Raw genomic sequence first — 15,241 nt, forward strand, 5'->3', positions numbered from 1 at the left:
TACTAATAACGACACTAATTGTACATAAGCGTACATGTTCACACAGTATGGCTAGTGCGCAACCTTGACATCGACATGCTGACTGTTGCCCGAAACACCAACCTTGCATCCGCACATACGAATGGGGAAATATTTACGCGGGCTCTTATGTTATCCGTAAGACGAATTGAAGGCGAAAGCCCAAGTGCCAATGCATTGAACAGGATACATGACTGTAAGTACGGCTCGCGTTACCGTTCTGGGATGTAGCGCGGCACACCCAAAATGTCGAATATCCGTGGTTGCACCAAAGATGCAAAAGGAGTACTAATAACGACACCAATTGTACATAAGCGTACATGTTCACACAGTATGGCTAGTGCGCAACCTTGACGTCGACATGCTGACTGTTGCCCGAAACACCAGCCTCGCATCCGCACATACGAATGGGGAAATATTCACCCGGGCTCTTATGTTATCCGTAAGACGAATTGAAGGCGAAAGCCCAAGTGCCAATGCATTGAAAAGGATACATGACTGTAAGTACGGCTCGCGTTACCGTTCTGGGATGTAGCGCGGCACACCCAAAATGTCGAATATCCGTGGTTGCACCAAAGATGCAAAAGGAGTACTAATAACGACACCAATTGTACATAAGCGTACATGTTCACACAGTATGGCTAGTGCGCAACCTTGACGTCGACATGCTGACAGTTGCCCGAAACACCAGCCTCGCATCCGCACATACGAATAGGGAAATATTCACCCGGGCTCTTATGTTATCCGTAAGACGAATTGAAGGCGAAAGCCCAAGTGCCAATGCATTGAAAAGGATACATGACTGTAAGTGCGGCTCACGCTATCGTTCTGAAATGTAGCGCTGAGCACTCAAAATTTTGAATATGCCTGGTTTGTTCACATATACAACAGGAGTAATAATGCTAATTGCACACAAGTGTTGATGTGCACACTCTACGGCTAGTGCACAACCATGACATTAACATGCTCACAGTTGACCGAAACACCAGCTTCGCATTAGCACAAACCATTGGCCAAATTTTCACCGGGGCTCTTATGATGAGCAAAACGAGAACAAGGTGAAAGCAGGAGTCAACGTCTCGACAAGTGGACTTCTCTTCTTCACGGCGACATATACTTTCTTCGCCACAGTATATGTAGGTGGGGTTCTTCTGAAGGGAAGAAGATGTAAGGCGGGCGGGTGCGGCAACGAGCCAAGGTGTCTCTGCGTGTCGAATTGAGAATTAAGGAGCGCTGTGCACAAGGCCAGTGACCCAGCCAAATGTGAAGGACGTGCCAACGCCCGCGTGTTAGCCGGCGTGTCAAGGGCGCCTGACACGCAGACTGGAAAAAAGGAAGGGAGTAAGGAAAAAAGAACATGCAAAAGAAAAAAAGCTAAGAAACCAAACTAAGTGTTGGTGTCTATAGTTTGAAATTTCGCATAGCGAATTTACCATGCGAAATTTGAACTTGAAATTGACAGCATGATTATATGTGTTACTGCAAAAGTATTCATCTAACGCGTTAGTGATATCTAAGGGATTGGAGAGTAAAAACATGATTAACTTACTTCACTAATGCTCATCTGGTTGTTATTCTTACTGAAAAGACTGACAATTTAGACAGTGCCATATTGACTTATCAGCCTCTACTGATGATAATAGCGGAAACTTGGTTTTACACCGAGATTGGCGACGATGAATTCACGCCGCAGGGATACCGGGTCTACCACAAGGACAGGAAATCTCGATGCGGAAGAGTAGCAATATTTTTTAAGGAAACCTTAAATGTTGAAAGACTGGCCGATATACCAGATCTCGAATGTGTTATCGTGAGGGTAGACTCAGGTGGCTTGAAGTTCATAGTAGGCGGTGTTACCGCCCCCCAGGCACAGATGAAACATTCTTTGATAAGATTAATGAATTTCTTTGCGCCGTCCACGGCTACTCCAGCAACCTAATACTCGGCGGTGATTTCAATGTCCCTTCAGTCACAAGGAATACGGATTTCCCTGTAGCGTCTACAAATGCAGATAAACGCTTATTTGATATAATCCTGTGTCATGATTTATTCCAACTGGCTAAGCTACCCACACATATCAAGAACACTACTGCCTCAACCCTGGATCTTTTTTTTTTGTTAACAGTGGTATGTTGCGTCGTGTGTCGGGTATCGACGTGGTTGATGGAATATCAGACCACAAATTGGTGTGCCTGGGCGTTACACTGAACGAAGTGACAAAAACAAAGCGAGAAGAGCGAGTGGTCTCGGTCTTCTCGTGTGCCAATGACGTTGGAATACTAGGCACACTTGGCTTACATTTCTCTCGATTTACCACGCTTTCTGAGTCTACCACTTGTACTGTTGACGCCCTTTGGTGTTTTTTCAAGAACCTTGTACTGCGATGCATTGAGGACTATGTACCAACAAAAGTAAAATAATGAGAAGTGTTCGTCCATGGATTACTATGCCAATGGTTCGCTTGGGAAGAAAAGCGACCGAGCTAAGAAAACAACATCATCAGAACCTATCCCCGTCGTGCATGCATAAACTCAGTGTCGTGCGCAAGGAATTGAAGGACAGTATAAAAAAGCAAAAGATTAAGATTATAGCGTTACTTTAGAGAACTTCTTACCTTCGTCCCCAGCAAAATTTTGGCAGCACTTTTCTCCTGGAAAGAATTTCGTCCTTAATATGTGTATAAATGGTGGCATTGTTACGAACAAAAAAGTAATTACGTAATCATTTAATGCATTCTTTTGTTCAGTGTTTACCGATGATGATGGTAGAAGGCCATGCCCCAAAACAGGTAATGATATTCCACCAATAAGTGACATCTCGACATTTGAGGAAGGATGCTTCTCGGTGTCACTTAATATCGATCCAAAAAATTCGTCTGGTATAGATGGCATACCTAACGCATTTCTTGTGAGGTATGCTGAATGGTGCTCTAACTTTTTGTGCATTATTTTTCAGAGATTGTTTTTTCAGTGCGAGCTTCCCAGCGATTGCAAATTTGCTAAAATTGTTCCTTTACCTAAAACATCAAATACTAGCCTCATTTCATCCTACAGACCAATTTCCTTGTTGTGCTCATTCTGAAAAGTTTTGGAACACATCATATTCAACCACCTGTCACTTTTTCTTGAGCAACATAATCTAACCAATGACTGGCAGCACGGCTTTCGTAGGGGACTCTCGACTATCACACAACTGCTGGAAACTGTTCATGATATTGCAGCTATCCTAAACAAGGCCAAATTGACATGATATTCCTAGGCTTTGAAAAAGCGTTTGATTGCGTGTCCCATCCCAAACTTCTGGCAAAACTCAAACCTATACTGACAAATCATACCTTAATTTCATGGATCGAGGCCGACCTCTCGTATCGAAATCAACCTGTCACTATCGACAACGTGTGCTGCGATTCACGACCGATGAAGTCAGCAGTTCCTCAAGGTTCAGTGCTTGGGCCACTGTTCTTTTTAATATTCATAGATCACATCACCCTGGATATTCTGGTTACTATTAGGTTATTTGTCGACGACTGCATCCTTTATCAGGAAATACGCACTCCATGCGACCAGGCTCTCTTAAACACTGGTTTAGACAAAATATCTTCTTGGTGTGAAGTCTGGCAAATGAAGGTCAACGAGAAGAAGACGGTGGCTATGAGGGTGACGCGCATACGGTCTCCCTTAAAATAGGATTATTTTATTAATGGCCAAAAACTATCTTTCATTGATACTTAGAAGTACTTGGACGTTATACTTAGCGCTTATTTTAGGTGGAACGAGAATGTTGCCTACATCGAAAAGAAAGCTATGCAGAAATTTGGATTTCTAAGAAGGTCTTTGCTCAAATTCACCTCAAAATTAAAACTAATTGCGTACAAAACTTACATCGGTCCAATCCTCGAGTACTCTTCCGTGGTTTAGAATCCGCATAGCCAAGAAAACATTAAAAAACTTGAAATGATTCAAAGGAAAGCAATTAGATTTTTATACAATCGCTACAGTTCCTTTACATCCCCCACCACACTTCTAAATAATGCTAACCTGGATACATTGCAGACAAGACAACATGATCGTTTGAAATACGTGTTTTTACTTTATCATGACAAGCTGCGCATAAACAAGGACACGTACATAGAATCCGTTAATCGGGGATCCACGCGATCCGAGCAACAGAGACACCGAGAAGGTATTCTTGCAAAGCACAAGCTTTTAAACATTGTTTTTTTGTTTTGAGAGTCCGTTACTGAAGGGAATGCTCTTTCTGCCGATACAGTAAATTGTACTTCTGTTGAGTCGTTCATGGAAAAGCTGCGGCATCAATCCACTTGACCTTACCTCATCGTACATGGCCCTCCTTCCCCTATCTGGCCTCTATAAAGCACGCGCACTAGGCTTCAATTTACGTTTTCTAGCACTTTTTCAGTGTGCTAAAAATATTTGCTTGGCGTCATGTGTATCTTTCGGTGTTCGCAAGGCGTAATGTTTTACAAATTTATCTTGCTCGGATTATGGTATGTTCACTCGTTGCAGAGATGTTTGTCAAGAGATGTCTGTTGCCGTCATTCTGCCCTTGAATTGTATCATTTCTAGTGTTCTAGTTTCTAGCGTTTGTTTCTCGTACCTGTGCATGGATCACGTTCTCCCTAGTACCTGCATTGGGCTTGCTTTGGCAACTTTTCCCGTTTCGCTTCTAGAATTGTTTCTCTTTGTTTCAAAATCTGCTTTTGTGCTATAACCCAGTTCTGCCTAAGGCCCCATATGAGAGGTCGGCAGTACTCCTGAAATAAATAAATAAATAAATAAATAAATAAATAAATAAATAAATAAACACAATTAACTTGTATTGCTGTTTGATGCCATTGTCAGCCTTAAAAATTTTAGATCCGTAATAGTTTCTTAAAAGCACTTCTTGTTGGGCTAGTTGGTAGCTGTTCATTATAATATATGAAGACGCCAAATAAACAGACACACACAAGAGAAGAGAACGGGACAGGGCGCCTTTTTACTCGCAACTGTTTTATTTACAGAACGCAGGCACATATATACTGTGTGTCAACACATGCGCAGAAAGCAAACATTCATTCACGCATCTAATCAAACATTCATGACGCAACACGCTCAAGAAACCTCGTCTCGGCCTTATATAATGTTATCGAAGTATCGCTAACGCACAAGCTGCCTTTCTTGCCTATGTGATAGGCTTCAACCAGTTCCCTTGCTCTAGTATCTTTACTTCGGGCAAGAATCCGCACGTCTGAAAAACGTGGTTCACAAGAGCGTGTGGGACAGGTCCCGATGTGCTTAGGAAAATTAGGGCCCTCTTTTATTTGCTCAACATTTCTTTCGTGCTCCCTGACACGCTCATTAACACAGCGCCCGGTCTGACCTATATAGGAACGACCGCACGAAAGGGGGATCTCGTAGGCGCCCTGTCCCGTTCTCTTCTCTTGTGTGTGTCTGTTTATTTGGCGCCTTCATATTTTTTTTCCCGTAATAGTTTCTTTTAACTTTATTAATTGGTTAAGTGTGTCGTAGTACATGTACCATGATTTTGATCGTGCCTTAAACGAACTTTTTTTGCACAAATTTTACTTTCTGCGTATACGTTTCAGTAAACTGCTAATCCGCCATGGGCCGCGATTTGCCATGATGTTCCTGTGACAATTGATTTCAGTAAAATGCTCATTTATACACCGACGGATTGCTGCTGAAAACTCGTCAAATGTGATATTAACATTTGGTTTATTTCTAATGGAGGACCATTGTGATTGAACAATACGGTCAGTGAAGAATTGTTTGTTAGCTATTGTTTTTTTTAAACGAGCGAACAAGATTCGATGAGTCAGCAATATTGATTTCAAGAACACCGTAGTCGGAGGTGTAATAAAATTAGGAAACACATGGTCAATGAAGGTGTTCGAAGATCCAAGAATGCGTTGAGTGGGTAGCGTTATAAGCAACGCATATCCATATATCTGAAAACAGTTAATTTATCGACTGAAGTGTTTATCAAAGGCGTCAAGAATGTTTATGTTGATATCGCCGACCACTATAACATTCTTATTTTCAAGTGCAATAGTAATAAGGAGATGGTTAGGTTGAGCGCAAAAGCCTGAAGCTAATGATGACGGCGAACAGTAGATCAAGCCAATAATAACGTATTTTTCGCTCAGAAAATGAATTCAACACTTCTACCGAAATAGATACAGAAACTGCTAGATCATTCCTGAGCTTATATTCAAGGAATGACGAGATGTGGATGGCTACATCCCCTTGTTTTCCAGATAACCAGTGAGGGTGACCGAAACATACAATAGGAAACAAAATAAATTTTTATCCACCGATGATAGCCACGTTTCGGACAGAAAAATGAAGGAAAAAAGTTCGCAGAGTGAAAACAAAATTGATTCTATCTTATTATATTGCTTTTTCAACTCTTCTAGCTTTGGAATCGATTCCTAAGAAACAGGAATCTTGAAAGAGGCATTGTGTTGGGCTGCGGGCTCTTCATATTGCATTTAACGTTTGCTCTAATCAACTATGGCATTCAGTGAAGATTCTCAGTTAACGGTCCAATAGACTTGCAAATGAAATCGAGGTTTCTATATGTTAAGAGGTGCACATATCGCGAGAAATTGCTCGAGCCTTGTTTTCGTGTGGTGGGCCGTTTTATTGCCATGTAAAACAGCATATTCCCACTGTGTTCTTTCGTGTACATTCCTTGCTTTTCTCATTCCTCTCTAGAAAAGAAGCACACCGAAGTTACCTGGTATGACCATTTCTTCAGCAGCAGCGTTTTTGATATCAGCGTTGTTTTGATAGATTGGGGAGCATCGTCGGAAAAAGACTAGACATCTTTAACATGAGCCACGTATTATCATGGCCACATATGAGGGCGCGGTTCTTATCTTTTCTGCAGAGGCTCTCAGGTAGAGAAATCCGAACATGTTATCTCGACGACAAAGTTGACTCTTTAAGCCGCTGCTACATGGCTCACTCGACAGCATTCTGGCCGTTAGGCGACAGTTTGTCATTGCTGCTGCAGAGAAGGTGAGTACGCAATTGATCCAGGAACTATTGCGTTTTTTACGGCGAACTTTTCACCCGCAGTACGCTTAACCAGTTTCTCCCTGACTGTAATCATTTGTTCGGACACAGATACAGGCTATGCTAACAAGCCTACGAGAACAACACGCTGGGTTTAAAAATATTGTTGGCGAGTTTGAGAAAGAATTGCGCTAAAAAAAGGTGACATTAGGTAAAAATAAAGCTAGCCGTAATTGAAGAAAAAGGTTATGTAATGCCGCCATCAGAGAGAATCTCAGGATGAATAGACCGTAGACCTAAAATTTTAGGGTGTACTAAACTCAGCTTTCATGTTCAGCTTTGCCCGAGACTATGTAGGAACGTTATCTGTTCAACACAGAGCGTAGTTTTTAGAATGATAGCTTCACTTGCTCGATAGTGTAGTTCATAAAAAATGTTTACTCAATGACTTTGTTAACTTCCTCAAACTGCACAGCGGGCCATGTGGGACGCCGTAGCAGCGGGTTCCGCACTATTTAAACTGCTGAAGTTCTTTTACCGCGCACCCACAACCGGCTAACGAGTGTTTCTGCATTCTGGCCCAGAATGTCGATGCCAAAATTGGGAATCGGACATCGAACGTTGTGGTCAACACGACAGCGCCACAGGACATGCGCCACCACGGCGAATTACTATAGATAGTGAAACTGAATTGAATCGAAATAAACTGCGCTTTGCTTCGGGGAGCGAAACACACTATTTTATTATAAAGCATGCGTTGGTTGGTGTTGGGGTTAATTTTGACCATCTGAGGCGTTTTTAACGTGCTCATCAATCTATATAAAAGGAGTGTGCATTTTCTCCTCATGCAAATGACAGCATGCTCAGGAAAATCAAGAAAAGGCTTTGACGGAAGTGCACGTGAAATTGTACAGTTCAGCACCTCTTTAGTATTTCGGCCCGGTAGGATGCCGATAATGGGCCTTACGACCAGTGTTCTTATGCAAACGCAGAACGATCGTAAGTCGAACAGTCGACTCTTCGATAGCCTTGGCAGTATTGAGGATGAATGCATTGCTACGCCTACAAAGGTTGCAAAGTTCGAAATGGCACTCAAAAGAAGGCATTCTATATTTTGTCGTTGAAGCAAAAATATCGTGAGTTGTTTATATCATAAGACTTCTTTCGTCACTTTAAACTCGGGAGGTCTGTTGCTCCTTCTCTGTGAAGTTTTTGATTGGAGCAACTAATGCAAAATAAAATGCCTATCGCGAAATATTTTAATTTATGTATAAAATTAGTTTCAACATCCTTGTCGTTTTCCCGCGTTATTGGACTGTGTAATTCCCTGGCCGATATCATTGCATATGGAAGCACCGCTACAGATTTTGCCATATGATCACCAAGCCCTCTTAACGCTAAAACGCCTTCACCGCAGGGATGGAGTCCTTTCTGAGTTTTAGTATTTTTCATTAGTTTGTTTATTGTCTTACTTCATGATCTTTGCGTTGGCGAACTCTAATTACACTAATTGTTTGTCTGCCCAGACTAACAATGGTATGTTAAGATCCTTGTTTTTTTATTACTAGTGGGCGAATGCGAACTTTTCCTCGTGCAAATCGAATACAAATAGGAAATGTCGAATCTAGTAGCGAATAATTAAACGCGGATCATGTACGATAGTTCAACAAAGACAGAGATTGAGCCTCTGAAATTTTACAGCAAAGGCGTTAAAGGGACTATAAAGTCTAAAACTAAGTCGACATGGACTGTTTGAATACCATTCCAGAAACCTCGCAGCGCTTGTTTCGTGTGTAGGAAAAAATTTGTTTACGGGAAAATACACCTGAAGAGCCCGAATACCTTTCTTTTAAATACAAATCTCCCGCCAGCCAAACGGTGAAGTGGTGACGTTGCATAAGCCATCAACGCCCTTTGCTGCCGTCGGTCAGTAAAACGGCGCCCGACAGAAGGCGGTACCGAGCCAAGACAGATAAAGTCAGAGCGACGGATTCTCCGCTGCACCTGCTTTTTGGCCAAGGGGCGCAAAGCGTTCGGGCATCCCTCGATATCACATGAAAGTTGGAGTCTCGGTTACTTGCAGTTTGTGCGAGATTCGCGAGCCAGCAAAACCAGCGCAGCACTAGGCGATAACTACTGAAACGCGAAAGCGTGGGCGGCACGTAGTCGAGAGAAAACGAAACCGGTCGAACGCCTGCGTCATTGTCAAGGGTAATTTCAATGAGTTCTTTTGTCTATACATGAAATAGAACGGGACAAGTACCATCTTATTTCGTCTTATAACACAATACAAACATGATTTGTGCAACGAGTGGTTGAGTACTAGTGACAGAATTTAAATGAGGAGTGCTTTGTCAACGGCCCAGTACTTGAATTTCCCGGGGGAGCTTCTAATCATGTCATGCATTTACATCAATTTCTCAATTATTAAGGCTCTGTTCGCAATAATAATGACGCCTTAGAGCTTCTCAAGCACTAATATGTCTCTTTAGCTTGACTTAATGATACAGGACCATTAGGGTCCCTTTAAGGCTACTTTCCCCACTATCATGTGCGAGTGGAGGAAAAAATGCGGAAGGTAGTGCAATGCCGGGCCGACCCACGGCGGAGGTGAAGCAGGCGTTAAGCCCTCCCCATACGTGGGCTGATCCCGAAGATTGCCAAATACAGGACCGACCCGTGGTGGAGGTGAAGCAGGCGTTATTAGGCTTGTCGGACGATACTAAAGCTGTCGGCCAGATGTAGGAGTCGTCGGACTAACTCGCCGCTGCCACCATTTGAAGGAGTTGAAGGCCGTAGAGAGGAACTCGGTGAACAGGATTTATTTACATATTAACAGTTTAAGCAAGATAGATTGGCAGTCTAGCGCGACTCCCATATGGAGCCCGCAAGACTAACATACAGCAAACAGCTTACGAGCACACAGCTCACTAGTACATTTCTAGTATGACAGAGCACTCAGCTCCCGACAACGAGCACGACACGAGAGCACGACACGAGAGCACGACACGAGCACGACACGAGCACCCTCTAGCAGCCGGCAAACGGTGCTTATAAGCTCTCCGCTTGACGTCATAGTTCGACGTCACTCTTCGAGGTCCCCGTGGACGGAGTCCCAGTGGACGGAAATGTTCGTGTTGCACACACACACAGGTGAAAAGGCCGGACAGTTCTCGGTACCGCCCAGCTTTCAGTACCGACGTCAGAGGGCTTCGTAGAACTCTGCCTTGTCCCGGATGGCTCGGCCAAGTACCAATTTCCTGAGTTGATCGCGTGCCACGTGGCTGCCGGCCCTTCGCAGTTCTCCGAAGGGCGCCCCGTCTGGTGGGCTTGGAACACGTGCAGCGGGCTGAAAGCTGGCACGTTGCCACCCCGTACGGCCATTCTTAACAGCTCCTCCATGGCCCGGTAAATCTCGCCTGGCCAGTGCTGGCAACCGCTGGGCAGGAAGAGAATGGCTGGCGAGCAAGACGATGGCTTTGCTCTCTGCAACCCCTGCGTACTTGGAATGCCTTCAACCCTCTTACAACAACTGGCACAGAAGAGCCGACCCGGCAACACAATACCGCTCAGCGTTCAAACGCCCGGAATCAGCTGCTAACCCACCAGGCCTCCTATCACAATTCCAATGCAAGTCAATCAACTGACTCCAAAATTGCCCCAAAATTTCGTGCCGCCAAAGCGAGCGTTCACGTTCCCCTTTCAGTTCGACCAAACCTGACTGTCGTGCTGCACAAGAGTAAAGGTTTACGCAGAATTAAACCGAAGGCTCTCAAACACCAATACCCAAACATAACATAAGCAGCTTAACTTCACGAACAGCCTGTTCTTACCCTATCGCAGTGGCGTACTTATCTCACGTACTGTTGCCATTGAACAGTCTGGCCAGCTCCACAGGTACGCAATCACAATCGCGCTAGCTTTGTGGTCCCTATTCCGAACACGTGCTTGCATCCAACAAAGTTTTCATCACGCTGACTCACATTTGTTCCTTTAGTCCACACAGGACACGTTCCTTAAACAAACAACCAAATTTGCGTAACTTACGCATCACAGAGGAACTTTCGAACAAATGTGTCTTCTAATAACTAGCTCTACGCACGCGTACTAGAGAAGTCATAATACGGCTGCCCTCAACACACACGAGCAACCCAGACATAAATCTGCTTCTTTCCGTCCACACAGGACACGCGCTAATGGACTTAAGAGCTCTTCTCAGTGCAAATCGTGCACTTACTGAAAATCTACGAGCTTAACCTTAGAAAATTCAAAAAACACTTAAAAAAAGGAAGGTTAAATAACACACACGCGCGTTACGATAGGCCTCTCAACGATAACCTTGACCTTCAGGTTACTCACATACACAAAAAAGCAAGCCTATATACTTATTAATGAACACCTCGCGAAACTACATGTTTACTTAAAACGCGTCTTTCAAATCTCGAGCTTCTCAAACAAAACATAAACAGAGCTCATGCCTTACATATTGAAAGAAACTTAAATCGCGAAAATTATCCGAGTGCTCAAAAATAAAACAAAACAACATGCTTTACTTCCACGGAAGCTCCCTTGGCCTCCCGTTCCAAGCATTTACAACTGACTCATACTTTTGAGCCGTACTCGAGGTGGTCGCGGTCCGAAAGCTACTCTGGCTACGGGGGAAGAACAAAAGGGCTGACTCACTATCAGCTCCCCCAAGACGTTAGAGTCCCCTGCCAATTTGCGTCCTCGCGCCTCGCTTTCAGCATGTCCTCGATTGACCGCGTCGCTACTCCCCACCTGGTCTCGTCTTGCCACCTTGCGCTTCTTTGTACTGCACGCTGAGCTTCGAAGAGAACGACGGAACGACGAGGAATTTAACTGCCCCGTGCCCTTTGTCCGCGTCCGTGCAGAACATGCTTCTCGGTCCCCTTTTGACCGGTGGCTCGAACGTGTTAGATGCGTCAACATCGTCCGTGACGACCGCACCTGTCTTTTCTTTGCGCCCTGCCTTTTCGCGCCTGTCGCCGTCTTTGGCTTCGCTACATTAGCCACCGCATTCCGATCCTTTCGGCGCTTCTTTCTGCGGCGCTTTCTCCTCGAACTCTCTTTCATGCCGTCATCTCGCGCCTCGTGCTGGCCGTTACACATCTCGTCGGCCCGGATCGGTCTCTTACCTACACTGTCTGAGTGATTTACATTAAAATCTACTCTCACTTTGCCTCGACTGGCGGACAGCTCAACCGACTCTGGCACAATTCAGCAGGCTTTACTCGAGTTATGCAACTCACACTCTTGCGAACTGCCCTCTACTGCATTGCCCAGCTCACGCTCTGCATCTGCACACAGCCCGTCGGTATCGATCGCTGTCTCACGCGCACAGTCCGAATGATTAACAAATGAATCATCCCTATCTAGGCTATCTAGACTGGCGGAGAGCCGCACCGATCCCTGAACAATGCAGTTGTTCTCTCGTGAGCTACGGAGCTCGCCACACCGAGAACTATTCTCAACTGCATCGTCCAGTTCGCACTTCACTTCTGCACGCAGATCTGACTCGACATGGGTGCTCGCGTCTGTCAAGTCCGCAGTATTCTGTACCTCGCTAACGACCTCGCTACCATGAGATGCGACGCACACGCACGGTAACTGTGCCAATTTGTTCGCAGCTGGCCTAGCTTTCTCTACAGTCATCTGTTGGCACAGCACCTCGTCGCTCTCACTCTGGCCTTTAACGGCCTCTGTTGCCACTAAGGCTTCGTTAGCTGCTAGCACTTCGAGTTCACTTGTGAACGTGCTGCTATTCTCACAGGTACTACTACTTTCCTGGGCTTTTGAACAAAATCTGCTATTTACTTCCTGCCACTTTCGCTGCGTCCAGCCTACAGATTTTTCAAGCCACTGGTGACTTTGCTCGATTAACTGCTCAAAACCTTCAATCTCTTTGTTCAGTGCATCAATGTACTGCCTCGTTACTGCTGTTAGGCCTTCTTCCTGCGAAACGCTTTTTAGTTTCTGCCTAGCTTTTTCCTGTTTTTGCCTAAATTCATCCTGTTCTTGCCTAATTGCTTCCTGTTCCCGTTTCTTACTTAGAATTCGTTTGCCCATTTGCTCCAGGAATTTCAAATCATTCTCACTTTCGAGAATTGTCTGCTTTCTGATTCCTTCAAGTTCTCATCTACGTTTACCCCGATCTCCTCACACAACCACAACAAGTCAGCTCTCGTCAAACACATTAGGACCATGGTCGCTGCTTTAAGCTTTGGCTCTGCTGTCACACAATACTTGTTGCGATACCCACGCAAATCAAAATACAAGTAACAGATGCCAGCGAATCAAATTCAAAAACACAGAGAAATTGAAGCCTGGTAAATCTTACAGCCAAAACCAAACGCTTACCCACTGAAGCAGCACCATATCACCAGTCCTTCCCCGCCGTATCCAGTCAGTTGCAAGAGGTGGTCAATCTCAAGTCGCCTCCAACTTGATCAGGATGCCGGTCGGTCACCATGTGCCAACGTCCGTCAGCTGCCGTTGCTGTCTCCGAGTCGTAGGCCGATCTAGGAGCCGTAGGCCGATCTCACCGCTGCCATTCAGTTATTAGGCTTGGAGCGGTCGTAGTCGTAGCGAGGACCTTGGGACAACAGGGCTAGGCGAGCAGGATTTATTTACATATTAACAGTTTAAGCAAGATACATTGGCAGTCTAGCGCGACTCCCATATGGAGCCCGCAAGACTAACATACAGCAAACAGCTTACGAGCACACAGCTCACTAGTACATTTCTAGTATGACAGAGCACTCAGCTCCGTGCAGCGGGCTGAAAGCTGGCACGTTGCCACCCCGTACGGCCATTCTTAACAGCGTTAAGCACTCTCCATACGCTTGCCGATCCCGAAGAAAGTTCAATGCAGGGCCGACCCGCGGCGGAGGTGAAGCAGGCGTTAAGCACTCTCCATACGTGGGCCGATCCCGAAACAGTGCAATACAGGGCCGACCCACGGCGGAGGTGACGCAGGCGTTAATGACTCTCCATGCGTGGGCCAATCCTGAAGACGGTGCAGTACAGGACCGACCCGCGGAGGAGGTGAAGTAGGCGTTCGTTGGTTATCATTCTTCACAGAGTGAAACGGCACCAAGTTTTTTATTTCTGAAATTATTGATCGCCCCTTTATCGCTTTCTATATGCCTCAAGTAGGTGAAATGCGCGCGTCCCATGGTTTCTACCAAGCCTAGACAAAATAAGAGGAACCATCTCTTTACACCTACTTCAAATTCGTCTCCATTGTTTTACCTACACCGTGATTCATGTGAAAGCATGTCAATTTTTTATAGTGACATGCCTCAAGAAGTCGGAGGCAAGGGGATTCTTGGGATGCTTCGGCAAACACAAAAATGAAGGTCCTTGCTTTGACATGGAGCAAGAGATGGAACCAGGCGTGGCTACCCGCCGTGGTTGCTTAGTGGCTGTGGTGTTGGGCTGCTAAGTACCAAGTGCCGCGATAGAATCCCGGCCACGGGCGCCGCATATCGATGGGAGCGAAATGCCAAAACACCCGTGTACTTAGATTTAAGTGCACGTTAAAGAAACTATGGCGGTCCAAATTCCCGGAGTCTCCGACTACGGCGTGTCTCATATTGAGAAAGTGGTTTTGTCACGTAAAACCCCATAACTTAATTTTTTTTTTAATTGTCAGGCTTGATTAGGACACTGGAGGCAAACTTTAAGTAGGTTTCAACAGAAGGACTGTCTCATGTTATCTATGCTCAGTGGAAACGGTGGGACGCGTTCATTGATATAATTAAAGTTACAGCATAACATTAAAGATTGCAGACCATCAGACTCTCAGTAGTGAATAACCTATACGCATATTTAAAGGAGGAATATTTTTTCTATGTTACCAGGTACCGCACTTGTATTACCTAGTGCAAAAAGAGCATAACTCTCCGGGCCAAAGGATAAGTTTTGAACACACCGTGGCTAATTATTAAAAAAATAAGTCACGAATAGTCTCTCAGCAGCTTCAGAGCATGGTTGCAAAGAAGCTTTGTAAAAAGTAGGGGCGATTGTGTTAATATAGCTTTTCAAAAAATGAGGTATAAAGTATTGTCGAGGAAAAATCTAAAGTAGTGAGGAAATAATTTGGTGAATGTCTTTTGGGCTGCTGACAGCCGTAAAAGGGACAGTTGCAAGGGAAACAC

The 15,241-nt window shown here is 44.9% G+C and overlaps 1 protein-coding gene across 1 annotated transcript in view; it reads left to right on the forward strand.

The window, feature by feature from the left end:
* The first annotated feature begins 6,974 nt into the window (after positions 1-6,974).
* Positions 6,975-15,241, forward strand: part of LOC126519156 (acetylcholinesterase-like) — a 105,103-nt gene continuing 96,836 nt past the window's right edge. Inside the window, exon 1 of the mRNA XM_055065145.1 lies at positions 6,975-7,064. The gene's annotated coding sequence lies outside the window, so the exon portion shown is untranslated. The remainder of the gene's footprint in view (positions 7,065-15,241) is intronic.

The sequence above is a fragment of the Dermacentor andersoni genome, chromosome 10 (assembly GCF_023375885.2).
Source record: "Dermacentor andersoni chromosome 10, qqDerAnde1_hic_scaffold, whole genome shotgun sequence".
NCBI classification, from domain to species: domain Eukaryota; kingdom Metazoa; phylum Arthropoda; class Arachnida; order Ixodida; family Ixodidae; genus Dermacentor; species Dermacentor andersoni.